Below are 14,332 nucleotides of genomic sequence, written 5' to 3'. Positions count from 1 at the left end.
TTGCGATGCCTGACCTTCCCAACACTGGACGTGAAGAGCATGCGCCTTCCACCATTTGCACGCCCCCCTGCAAGTGCTGGAAGGAGCACCCGCAGTCCAGTTCCTGATAGTCAGATTGAAGATGTCAGTGTTGAAGTACACCAGGATGAGGAGGATATGGGTGTTGCTGGCGCTAGGGAGGAAATTGACAAGGAGGATTCTGATGGTGAGGTGATTTGTTTAAGTCAGGCACCCGGGGAGACACCTGTTGTCCGTGGGAGGAATAGGGCCGTTGACATGCCTGGTGAAAATACCAAAAAAATCAGCTCTTCGGTGTGGAAGTATTTCACCAGAAATGCGGACAACATTTGTCAAGCCGTGTGTTGCCTTTGTCAAGCTGTAATAAGTAGGGGTAAGGACGTTAACCACCTCGGAACATCCTCCCTTATACGTCACCTGCAGCGCATTCATAATAAGTCAGTGACAAGTTCAAAAACTTTGGGCGACAGCGGAAGCAGTCCACTGACCAGTAAATCCCTTCCTCTTGTAACCAAGCTCACGCAAACCACCCCACCAACTCCCTCAGTGTCAATTTCCTCCTTCCCCAAGGAATGCCAATAGTCCGGCAGGCCATGTCACTGGCAATTCTGACGAGTCCTCTCCTGCCTGGGATTCCTCCGATGCATCCTTGCGTGTAACGCCTACTGCTGCTGGCGCTGCTGTTGTTGCTGCTGGGAGTCGATGGTCATCCCAGAGGGGAAGTCGTAAGCCCACTTTTACTACTTCCACCAAGCAATTGACTGTCCAACAGTCCTTTGCGAGGAAGATGAAATATCACAGCAGTCATCCTGTTGCAAAGCGGATAACTGAGGCCTTGACAACTATGTTGGTGTTAGACGTGCGTCCGGTATCCGCCGTTAGTTCACAGGGAACTAGACAATTTCTTGAGGTAGTGTGCCCCCGTTACCAAATACCATCTAGGTTCCACTTCTCTAGGCAGGCGATACCGAGAATGTACACGGACGTCAGAAAAAGACTCACCAGTGTCCTAAAAAATGCAGTTGTACCCAATGTCCACTTAACCACGGACATGTGGACAAGTGGAGCAGGGCAGGGTCAGGACTATATGACTGTGACAGCCCACTGGGTAGATGTATGGACTCCCGCCGCAAGAACAGCAGCGGCGGCACCAGTAGCAGCATCTCGCAAACGCCAACTCTTTCCTAGGCAGGCTACGCTTTGTATCACCGGTTTCCAGAATACGCACACAGCTGAAAACCTCTTACGGCAACTGAGGAAGATCATCGCGGAATGGCTTACCCCAATTGGACTCTCCTGTGGATTTGTGGCATCGGACAACGCCAGCAATATTGTGTGTGCATTAAATATGGGCAAATTCCAGCACGTCCCATGTTTTGCACATACCTAGAATTTGGTGGTGCAGAATTTTTAAAAAAACGACAGGGGCGTGCAAGAGATGCTGTCGGTGGCCAGAAGAATTGCGGGACACTTTCGGCGTACAGGCACCACGTACAGAAGACTGGAGCACCACCAAAAACGCCTGAACCTGCCCTGCCATCATCTGAAGCAAGAAGTGGTAACGAGGTGGAATTCAACCCTCTATATGCTTCAGAGGTTGGAGGAGCAGCAAAAGGCCATTCAAGCCTATACAATTGAGCACGATATAGGAGGTGGAATGTACCTGTCTCAAGCGCAGTGGAGAATGATTTCAACGTTGTGTAAGGTTCTGCAACCTTTTGAACTTGCCACACGTGAAGTCAGTTCAGACACTGCCAGCCTGAGTCAGGTCATTCCCCTCATCAGGCTTTTGCAGAAGAAGCTGGAGGCATTGAAGGAGGAGCTAAAAGGGAGCGATTCCGCTAGGCATGTGGGACTTGTGGATGGAGCCCTTAATTCGCTTAACAAGGATTCACGGGTGGTCAATCTGTTGAAATCAGAGCACTACATTTTGGCCACCGTGCTCGATCCTAGATTTAAAACCTACCTTGGATCTCTCTTTCCGGCAGACACCAGTCTGCTGGGGTTCAAAGACCTGCTGGTGACAAAATTGTCAAGTCAAGCGGAACGCGACCTGTCAACATCTCCTCCTTCACATTCTCCCGCAACTGGGGGTGCGAGGAAAAGGCTCAGAATTCCGAGCCCACCCGCTGGCGGTGATGCAGGGCAGTCTGGAGCGACTGCTGATGCTGACATCTGGTCCGGACTGAAGGACCTGACAACGATTACGGACATGTCGTCTACTGTCACTGCATATGATTCTCTCACCATTGAAAGAATGGTGGAGGATTATATGAGTGATCGCATCCAAGTAGGCACGTCACACAGTCCGTACTTATACTGGCAGGAAAAAGAGGCAATTTGGAGGCCCTTGCACAAACTGGCTTTATTCTACCTAAGTTGCCCTCCCACAAGTGTGTACTCCGAAAGAGTGTTTAGTGCCGCCGCTCACCTTGTCAGCAATCTGCGTACGAGGTTACTTCCAGAAAATGTGGAGAAGATGATGTTCATTAAAATGAATTATAATCAATTCCTCCGTGGAGACATTGACCAGCAGCAATTGCCTCCACAAAGTACACAGGGAGCTGAGATGGTGGATTCCAGTGGGGACGAATTGATAATCTGTGAGGAGCGGGATGTACACGGTGATATATCGGAGGATGATGATGAGGTGGACATCTTGCCTCTGTAGAGCCAGTTTGTGCAAGGAGAGATTAATTGCTTCTTTTTCGGTGGGGGTCCAAACCAACCCGTCATTTCAGTCACAGTCGTGTGGCAGACCCTGTCACTGAAATGATGGGTTGGTTAAAGTGTGCATGTCCTGTTTATACAACATAAGGGTGGGTGGGAGGGCCCAAGGACAATTCCATCTTGCACCTCTTTTTTCTTTCATTTTTCTTTGCGTCATGTGCTGTTTGGGGAGTGTTTTTTGGAAGGGCCATCCTGCGTGACACTGCAGTGCCACTCCTAGATGGGCCAGCTGTTTGTGCCGGCCACTAGGGTCGCTTATCTTACTCACACAGCTACCTCATTGCGCCTCTTTTTTTCTTCTTTGCGTCATGTGCTGTTTGGGGAGTGTTTTTTGGAAGGGCCATCCTGCGTGACACTGCAGTGCCACTCCTAGATGGGCCAGGTGTTTGTGTCGGCCACTAGGGTCGCTTAGCTTACTCACACAGCTACCTCATTGCGCCTCTTTTTTTCTTCTTTGCGTCATGTGCTGTTTGGGGAGTGTTTTTTGGAAGGGCCATCCTGCGTGACACTGCAGTGCCACTCCTAGATGGGCCAGGTGTTTGTGTCGGCCACTAGGGTCGCTTAGCTTACTCACACAGCTACCTCATTGCGCCTCTTTTTTTCTTCTTTGCGTCATGTGCTGTTTGGGGAGTGTTTTTTGGAAGGGCCATCCTGCGTGACACTGCAGTGCCACTCCTAGATGGGCCAGGTGTTTGTGTCGGCCACTAGGGTCGCTTATCTTACTCACACAGCTACCTCATTGCGCCTCTTTTTTTCTTCTTTGCGTCATGTGCTGTTTGGGGAGTGTTTTTTGGAAGGGCCATCCTGCGTGACACTGCAGTGCCACTCCTAGATGGGCCAGGTGTTTGTGTCGGCCACTAGGGTCGCTTAGCTTACTCACACAGCTATCTCATTGCGCCTCTTTTTTTCTTTGCGTCATGTGCTGTTTGGGGAGTGTTTTTTGGAAGGGCCATCCTGCGTGACACTGCAGTGCCACTCCTAGATGGGCCAGGTGTTTGTGTCGGCCACTAGGGTCGCTTAGCTTAGTCATCCAGCGACCTCGGTGCAAATTTTAGGACTAAAAATAATATTGTGAGGTGTGAGGTATTCAGAATAGTAGTGTAACAAGAATCTGGGCGCTGACAATAATTACTATGATGTTAATTAACACTGATTTAAGACTGCTGCTTCACCTAGAGGTCACTGCCAACCTCATAAAAATACCAGAAAATATATATACAAAAAATGAAGCGCTGTCCAAATCATTATAAATGTAAAACATATAACATTTATTTGACAAATACAAAACAAACATATATCACACGGCCGGTGTTATTCTGATTCACTTGAAACATATATATTAAATGTTATTGTAGCCACTCCGGGGTTAGTATGCTTAATTAGTGCACTATATGTTAGTAGTCATTGTTCATGCCTTAAATGGAAAGCTTGGAAACATCAATAAAAGTTCAAAGTATAGAACTCATTCAGCTATTGGAAATTTTGATGAAGTGCAAAGCACATAGCTTGTTAGTATAAAGCGGGTTAATGCAGGAATCTCTTTATTCCAATATCCACTGTAACAGCTTTGAATAGCAATATTATACTTAGCAGTCCAGCGTGGCCACGCTTATTTCACAGCAACCTGGCGTGTCTTCAGACCTGGATGTTGATTTGCCGGGGTGACGTCTCACTCCTTATGCTCACGGCCGGTCCTCACGCTTGTGGTGCTGCTGGCGAACAGCAATATGACAGCCAATGATTCCAGCCGAGGATAGCACTCCTCTAATGCGTTTCTCCGCCTGTAACCGACTCGGCGGCTTCCTCAGAGAGAATGAATGAATTCATTCTCTCTGAGGAAGCCGCCGAGTCGGTTACAGGCGGAGAAACGCGTTAGAGGAGTGCTATCCTCGGCTGGAATCATTGGCTGTCATATTGCTGTTCGCCAGCAGCACCACAAGCGTGAGGACCGGCCGTGAGCATAAGGAGTGAGACGTCACCCCGGCAAATCAACATCCAGGTCTGAAGACACGCCAGGTTGCTGTGAAATAAGCGTGGCCACGCTGGACTGCTAAGCATAATATTGCTATTCAAAGCTGTTACAGTGGATATTGGAATAAAGAGATTCCTGCATTAACCCGCTTTATACTAACAAGCTATGTGCTTTGCACTTCATCAAAATTTCCAATAGCTGAATGAGTTCTATACTTTGAACTTTTATTGATGTTTCCAAGCTTTCCATTTAAGGCATGAACAATGACTACTAACATATAGTGCACTAATTAAGCATACTAACCCCGGAGTGGCTACAATAACATTTAATATATATGTTTCAAGTGAATCAGAATAACACCGGCCGTGTGATATATGTTTGTTTTGTATTTGTCAAATAAATGTTTTAAACAGGTATTCAGAATAGACTGAAAATGAGTGGAAATTATGGTTTTTGAGGTTAATAATACTTTGGGATCAAAATGACCCCCAAATTCTATGATTTAAGCTGTTTTTTAGGGTTTTTTGAAAAAAACACCCGAATCCAAAAATAAGAATTTACTTACCGATAATTCTATTTCTCGTAGTCCGTAGTGGATGCTGGGGACTCCGTCAGGACCATGGGGTTTAGCGGCTCCGCAGGAGACAGGGCCTGTCTCCTGCGGAGCCGCTATTCCCCATGGTCCTGACGGAGTCCCCAGCATCCACTTAGGACGTTAGAGAAAATAAGAATTTACTTACCGATAATTCTATTTCTCGTAGTCCGTAGTGGATGCTGGGGACTCCGTCAGGACCATGGGGAATAGCGGCTCCGCAGGAGACAGGCCCTGTCTCCTGCGGAGCCGCTAAACCCCATGGTCCTGACGGAGTCCCCAGCATCCACTTAGGACGTTAGAGAAACACACCCGAATCCGACAAAAAAAATTCGGTGAGGTTTTGCCAAAACGCGGTCGAACCCAAAACACGGCCGCGGAACCGAACCCAAAACCAAAACACAAAACCCGAAAAATTTCAAGTGCACATCCCTAGTTTTTTCACACACACCAATAAAACGTCCAGTTTCCGCCCAGAAACACCCACTTCCTGTCAATCACATTACGATCACCAGAACGAAGAAAAAACCGTGAGTAAAATTCCTAACTGCATAGCAAATTTACTTGGCGCAGTCGCAGTGCGGACATTGCACATGCGCACTAAGCAGAAAATCGCTGCGATGCGAAGAAATTTACCGAGCGAACAACTCGGAATGACCCCCAATATTCCTAACTCTAGCCCATATTAAAGACGCAGTCTTATTTATGAGGGATGCTCAAAGGGACATTGGATTGCTAGCTTCTAGGGCCAATGCCATGTCTGTCTCAGCGAGAAGATCTTTATGGACTCGCCAATGGACGGGTGATGCGGATTCCAAGAAACATATGGAAGTACTACCCTATAAGGGTAATGTATTGTTTGGGGATGGGCTGACGGACCTGGTTTCCACAGCTACAGCAGGTAAATCAAATTTTTTACCATATATTCCCTAACAGCAAAAGAAAGTAACACCCTATCAGATGCAGTCCTTTCGGTCGCACAAGTCCAAAAGAGGTCGGGGATCCTCTTTCCTCGCCAGAGGTAAGGGCAGAGGCAAGAGAGCACCTGCTTCGGCAGGTGCCCAGGAACAAAAGTCCTCCCCGGCTGCTCCAAAACCTACAGCATGACGCTGGGGCTCCCCTGAGGGAGTCCGCACCGGTGGGGGCACGTCTTCGACTTTTCAGTCAGGCCTGGGTCAGTTCGGACCTGAATCCCTGGGTGTTGGAAATAGTTTCCCAGGGTTACAAATTGGAATTCGAGGAGGTGCCCCCGCGACGATTTTTCAAATCGGCCCTACCAGCTTCCACATCGGAAAGGGATGTAGTGTTAGCTGCAATTCAAACGCTGTGTATACAGCAAGTGATAATCAAGGTTCCCCTGCACCAGCAGGGAAGAGGTTACTACTCAACCCTATTTGTGGTCCCGAAACCGGACGGTTCGGTCAGACCTATTTTGAATCTGAAATCCCTAAACCTGTACATAAAAAGATTCAAATTCAAAATGGAATCTCTCAGAGAGATAATAGCCAACATGGAGGAGGGGGAGTTTATGGTGTCTCTGGACATAAAGGATGCGTACCTTCATGTCCCCATATATGCCCCCCATCAGGAATACCTGAGATTCGCTGTACAGGATTGTCATTACCAATTTCAGACGTTGCCGTTTGGACTCTCCACGGCCCCGAGGATTTTCACCAAGATAATGGCGGAAATGATGGTGGTCCTGCGCAAGCATGGAGTCACAATTATCCAATACTTGGACGATCTCCTGATAAAAGCGAGATCAAGGGAGAAATTGCTGAGCAGTGTGCCGCTCTCGCTGAGAGTGCTCCAGCAACACGGTTGGATTCTAAATCTACCGAAGTCACAGTTGATTCCGACAACTCGACTACCGTTCCTAGGTATGATACTGGATACGGAACAAATGAAGGTCTTCCTCCCAATAGAGAAAGCCCAAGACATACAGAACATGGTCAGAGACCTGCTAAAACCGAAAACGGTGTCAGTTCACCAATGCACTTGAGTTCTGGGGAAAATGGTGGCGGCCTACGAGGCCATTCCCTTCGGAAGGTTCCATGCAAGGACTTTTCTATGGGACCTTCTGGACAAGTGGTCCGGGTCCCATCTGCACTTACATCGGAAAATAACTCTGTCCCCAGGGACCAGAGTGTCCCTCCTGTGGTGGTTGCAAAGTGCTCACCTCCTGGAGGGTCGCAGGTTCGGAATTCAGGATTGGATCCTGGTTACCACGGACGCGAGCCTCCGAGTATGGGGAGTGGTCACACAGGGAAAAAAATTTCAGGGTCTTTGGTCAGACCAGGAGTCCTGTCTACACATCAATGTGTTGGAACTCAGGGCCATTTACAACGGCCTTCGACAAGTGGAGAGTTTTCTTCGAAACCTACCGGTTCTGATTCAATCAGACAATGTCACAGCAGTGGCTCATGTGAACCACCAAGGCGGGACAAAAAGCAGAGTCGCGATGGCGGAAGCCACAAGGATCCTTCGCTGGGCGGAAAATCATGTAAGCGCTCTGTCAGCTGTCTTCATTCCGGGAGTGGACAACTGGGAAGCAGACTTCCTCAGCAGACACGATCTCCATCCAGGAGAGTGGGGACTTCATCAAGAAGTCTTTGCAGACGTAACACGTATTTGGGGAACTCCTCAAATAAACATGATGGAGTCACGCCTCAACCAAAAACTTCGGAGGTACTGCGCCAGGTCTCGGGACCCTCAGGCAATAGCAGTAGACGCTCTGGTAACACCATGGGTGTTCAAATCGGTCTACGTGTTTCCTCCTCTTCCTCTCATCACAAAAGTGTTGAGGATCATAAGACGAAGAAGAGTACGAACGATACTCGTTGTCCCAGACTGGCCTCGAAGGGCCTGGTACTCGGATCTACAAGAGAGGCCCTTCAGGAGATCCCTGAGATCCCTGGCCTCTTCCTCTGAGGGAAGACCTGTTGCAGCAGGGGCCCTGTGTATTTCAAGACTTACCGCGGTTACGTTTGACGGCATGGCGGTTGAACGCCGAATCCTAGCGAAAAAGGGGATTCCGGATGAGGTCATCCCTACTTTAATAAAGGCTAGGAAGGAGGTGACGGTTAAGCATTATCACCGTATCTGGCGAAAGTATGTGTCTTGGTGTGAAACCAAGAATGCACCTACGGAAGATTTTCATCTGGGTCGTTTTCTCCACTTCCTACAGACAGGAGTGTATATGGGCCTGAAATTAGGCTCTGTTAAGGTACAGATTTTGGCCCTCTCGATTTTTTTTCAGAAGGAACTGGCTTCTCTTCCAGAAGTCCAGACGTTTGTAAAGGGAGTGCTGCACATCCAGCCCCCTTTTGTGCCTCCAGTGGCACCATGGGACCTGAACGTGGTTTTCCAGTTCCTAAAATCACACTGGTTTGAACCGCTTAACAAGGTTGAGTTGAAATTTCTTACCTGGAAGGTGGTCATGTTGTTGGCCTTAGCATCAGCAAGGCGAGTGTCAGAATTGGCGGCTTTGTCACACAAGAACCCCTACTTGATTTTTCATGTGGATCGAGCTGAATTGAGGACACGTCCGCAATTTTTGCCTAAAGTGGTTTCTTCGTTCCATATGTATCAACCTATTGTGGTGCCTGTGGCTACAAGTGACCTGGAGGATTCCAGATCCCTGGACGTAGTCAGGGCCTTAAAAATGTATGTAGCCAGGACGGCTAGAATTAGGAAAACAGAGGCTCTGTTTGTCCTGTATGCGGCCAATAAGATTGGCGCTCCTGCTTCGAAGCAGACTATTGCTCGCTGGATCTGTAATATGATTCAGCAGGCTCACTCTACGGCTGGATTGCCGGTACCAAATTCGGTTAAGGCCCATTTCACTAGGAAGGTGGGCTCTTCTTGGGCGGCTGCCCGAGGCGTCTCGGCATTACAACTTTGCCGAGCGGCGACTTGGTCGGGGTCAAACACTTTTGCTAAATTCTACAAGTTTGATACCCTGGCTGATGAGGACCTAGCGTTTGCTCAGTCGGTGTTGCAGAGTCATACGCACTCTCCCGCCCGATTGGATGCTTTGGTATAAACCCCATGGTCCTTACGGAGTCCCCAGCATCCTCTAGGACGTAAGAGAAAAATAAGAATTTACTTAACGATAATTCTATTTCTCGTAGTCCGTAGTGGATGCTGGGAACTCCGTAAGGACCATGGGGAATAGCGGCTCCGCAGGAGACTGGGCACAAAAGTAAAAGCTTTAGGACTACCTGGTGTGCACTGGCTCCTCCCCCTATGACCCTCCTCCAAGCCTCAGTTAGGATACTGTGCCCGGACGAGCGTACACAATAAGGAAGGATTTTGAATCCCGGGTAAGACTCATACCAGCCACACCAATCACACCGTACAACCTGTGATCTGAACCCAGTTAACAGCATGATAACAGAGGAGCCTCTGAAAAGATGGCTCACAACAATAATAACCCGATTTTTGTAACAATAACTATGTACAAGTATTGCAGACAATCCGCACTTGGGATGGGCGCCCAGCATCCACTACGGACTACGAGAAATAGAATTATCGGTAAGTAAATTCTTATTTTCTCTGACGTCCTAGTGGATGCTGGGAACTCCGTAAGGACCATGGGGATTATACCAAAGCTCCCAAACGGGCGGGAGAGTGCGGATGACTCTGCAGCACCGAATGAGAGAACTCAAGGTCCTCCTCAGCCAGGGTATCAAATTTGTAGAATTTAGCAAACGTGTTTGCCCCTGACCAAGTAGCTGCTCGGCAAAGTTGTAAAGCCGAGACCCCTCGGGCAGCCGCCCAAGATGAGCCCCCTTCCTTGTGGAATGGGCTTTTACAGATTTTGGCTGTGGCAGGCCTGCCACAGAATGTGCAAGCTGAATTGTACTACAAATCCAACGAGCAATAGTCTGCTTAGAAGCAGGAGCACCCAGCTTGTTGGGTGCATACAGGATAAACAGCGAGTCAGATTTCCTGACTCCAGCCGTCCTGGAAACATATATTTTCAGGGCCCTGACTACGTCCAGCAACTTGGAGTCCTCCAAGTCCCTAGTAGCCGCAGGTACCACAATAGGCTGGTTCAAGTGAAACGCTGAAACCACCTTAGGGAGAAATTGAGGACGAGTCCTCAATTCTGCCCTGTCCGTATGAAAAATTAGGTAAGGGCTTTTATAGGATAAAGCCGCCAATTCTGAGACACGCCTGGCTGAAGCCAGGGCTAACAGCATTACCACTTTCCAAGTGAGATATTTTAAGTCCACAGTGGAGAGTGGTTCAAACCAATGTGATTTTAGGAACCCCAAAACTACATTGAGATCCCAAGGTGCCACTGGAGGCACAAAAGGAGGCTGTATATGCAGTACCCCCTTGACAAACGTCTGAACTTCAGGAACTGAAGCCAGTTCTTTCTGGAAGAAAATCGACAGGGCCGAAATTTGAACCTTAATGGACCCTAATTTTAGGCCCATAGACAGTCCTGTTTGCAGGAAATGCAGGAAACGACCCAGTTGAAATTCCTCTGTAGGGGCCTTCCTGGCCTCGCACCACGCAACATATTTACGCCAAATACGGTGATAATGCTGTACGGTTACATCCTTCCTGGCTTTGATCAGGGTAGGGATGACTTCATCCGGAATGCCTTTTTCCTTCAGGATCCGGCGTTCAACCGCCATGCCGTCAAACGCAGCCGCGGTAAGTCTTGGAACAGACAGGGTCCCTGCTGGAGCAGGTCCTTTCTTAGAGGTAGAGGCCACGGGTCCTCTGTGAGCATCTCTTGAAGTTCCGGGTACCAAGTCCTTCTTGGCCAATCCGGAGCCACGAGTATAGTCTTTACTCCTCTCCTTCTTATGATTCTCAGTACCTTGGGTATGAGAGGCAGAGGAGGGAACACATACACTGACTGGTACACCCACGGTGTTACCAGAGCGTCCACAGCTATTGCCTGAGGGTCCCTTGACCTGGCGCAATACCTGTCTAGTTTTTTGTTGAGGCGGGACGCCATCATGTCCACCTTTGGTTTTTCCCAACGGTTCACAATCATGTGGAAGACTTCTGGGTGAAGTCCCCACTCCCCCGGGTGGAGGTCGTGTCTGCTGAGGAAGTCTGCTTCCCAGTTGTCCACTCCCGGAATGAACACTGCTGACAGTGCTATCACATGATTTTCCGCCCAGCGAAGAATCCTTGCAACTTCTGTCATTGCCCTCCTGCTTCTTGTGCCGCCCTGTCTGTTTACGTGGGCGACTGCCGTGATGTTGTCTGACTGGATCAGCACCGGCTGACCTTGAAGCAGAGGTCTTGCTAGGCTTAGAGCATTGTAGATGGCCCTTAGCTCCAGGATATTTATGTGAAGTAATGTCTCCAGGCTTGACCACAAGCCCTGGAAATTTCTGCCCTGTGTGACTGCTCCCCAGCCTCTCAGGCTGGCATCCGTGGTCACCAGGACCCAGTCCTGAATGCCGAATCTGCGGCCCTCTAGAAGATGAGCACTCTGCAACCACCACAGGAGAGACACCCTTGTCCTTGGTGACAAGATTATCCGCTGATGCATCTGAAGATGCGACCCGGACCATTTGTCTAGCAGATCCCACTGGAAGGTTCTTGCGTGGAATCTGCCGAATGGGATTGCTTCGTAAGAAGCCACCATCTTTCCCAGGACCCTTGTGCATTGATGCACTGAGACTTGGCCTGGTTTTAGGAGATTTCTGACTAGTTCGGATAACTCCCTGGCTTTCTCCTCCGGGAGAAACACCTTTTTCTGGACTGTGTCCAGGATCATCCCTAGGAATAGAAGTCGTGTCGTCGGGATCAGCTGTGATTTTGGAATATTGAGAATCCAACCGTGCTGGCGCAGCACTATCTGAGATAGTGCTACCCCGACTTCCAACTGTTCCCTGGATCTTGCCCTTATCAGGAGATCGTCCAAGTAAGGGATAACTAAAACTCCCTTCCTTCGAAGGAGTATCATCATTTCGGCCATTACCTTGGTAAAGACCCGGGGTGCCGTGGACAATCCAAACGGCAGCGTCTGAAACTGATAGTGACAGTTCTGTACCACAAACCTGAGGTACCCTTGGTGAGAAGGGTAAATTGGGACATGTAGGTAAGCATCTTTGATGTCCAGAGACACCATATAGTCCCCTTCTTCCAGGTTTGCAATCACTGCTCTGAGTGACTCCATCTTGAATTTGAACCTTTGTATGTAAGTGTTCAAGGATTTTAGGTTTAAAATTGGTCTCACCGAGCCGTCCGGCTTCGGTACCACAAATAGTGTGGAATAATACCCCTTTCCCTGTTGTAGGAGGGGTACCTTGATTATCACCTGCTGGGAATACAGCTTGTGAATGGCTTCCAATACTGCCTCCCTGTCTGAGGGAGACGTCGGTAAAGCAGACTTTAGAAAACGGCGAGGGGGAGACGTCTCGAATTCCAATTTGTACCCCTGAGATACCACTTGAAGGATCCAGGGGTCCACTTGCGAGTGGGCCCACTGCGCACTGAACTTCTTGAGACGGGCCCCCACCGTGCCTGAGTCTGCTTGTAGAGCCCCAGCGTCATGCTGAGGACTTTGCGGAGGCGGGAGAGGGCTTTTGTTCCTGGGAACTGGCTGTTTGTTGCAGCCTTTTTCCTCTCCCTCTGCCACGGGGCAGAAATGAGGCGCCTTTTGCCCGCTTGCCCTTATGGGGCCGAAAGGACTGCGCCTGATAATACGGCGTCTTCTTAGGTTGAGAAGCTACCTGGGGTAAAAATGTGGATTTTCCAGCAGTTGCCGTGGCTACCAGGTCTGATAGACCTACCCCAAATAACTCCTCCCCCTTATAAGGCAATACTTCCATGTGCCTTTTAGAATCCGCATCACCTGACCACTGCCGCATCCATAAACCTCTTCTTGCAGAAATGGACAGCGCGCTAACTCTTGATGCCAGTCGGCAAATATCCCTCTGTGCATCACGCATATATAGAAATGCATCCTTCAAATGCTCTATAGTCAGTAATATACTGTCCCTATCTAGGGTATCAATATTTTCAGTCAGGGAATCCGACCACGCCAGGCCCGCACTGCACATCCAGGCTGAGGCGATTGCTGGTCGCAGTATAACACCCGTGTGAGAGTATATACATTTTAGGATATTCTCCAGCTTTCTATCGGCAGGTTCCTTTAGGGCGGCCGTATCAGGAGAGGGTAGTGCTACCTGTTTAGACAAGCGTGTGAGCGCTTTATCCACCCTAGGGGGTGTTTCCCAACGTGCCCTATCCTCTGGCGGGAAAGGGTACGATGCCAATAACCTTTTAGGAATTATCAGTTTTTTATCGGGGGAAACCCACGCCTCATCACACACTTCATTTAATTCCTCGGATACAGGAAAAACTACAGGCAGTTTTTCTCACCAAACATAATACCCTTTTTAGTGGTACTAGTATTATCAGAGATATGCAATACATTTTTCATTGCTTCAATCATGTAACGTGTGGCCCTAGTGGAAGTCACGTTTGTCTCCTCATCATCGACACTGGAGTCAGTATCCGTGTCTGTGTCTGCCATTTGAGGTAACGGGCGTTTTAAAGCCCCTGATGGCGTTTGAGACCCCTGGACAGGCACAAGCTGAGTAGCCGGCTGTCTCATGTCGTCAACTGTCTGTCGTAAAGAGCTGACACTGTCACGCAATTCCTTCCATAAGGTCATCCACTCAGGTGTCGACTCCCTAGGGGGTGACAACTGTATAACAGGCAATTGCTCCGCCTCCATCTCATTTTCCTCCTCAAACATGTCGACACAATCGTACCGACACACCGCACACACACAGGGAATGCTCTGATAGAGGACAGGACCCCACTAGCCCTTTGGGGAGACAGAGGGAGAGTATGCCAGCACACACCAGAGCGCTATATATAGACAGGAATACCACTATAAAATGTGCTTTTCCCTTTATAGCTGCTGTTAGTATCAAAACTGCGCCAAATTAGTGCCCCCCTCTCTTTTTTACCCTTTTCTGTAGTGCAGGACTGCAGGGGAGAGTCAGGGAGACGTCCTTCCAGCGGAGCTG

Source organism: Pseudophryne corroboree, chromosome 1 (genome assembly GCF_028390025.1).
Source record: "Pseudophryne corroboree isolate aPseCor3 chromosome 1, aPseCor3.hap2, whole genome shotgun sequence".
In the NCBI taxonomy this organism is placed as follows: Eukaryota; Metazoa; Chordata; class Amphibia; order Anura; family Myobatrachidae; genus Pseudophryne; species Pseudophryne corroboree.
The sequence above is the reverse complement of the archived record's forward strand: the minus strand, read 5'-3'. Positions refer to the sequence as shown.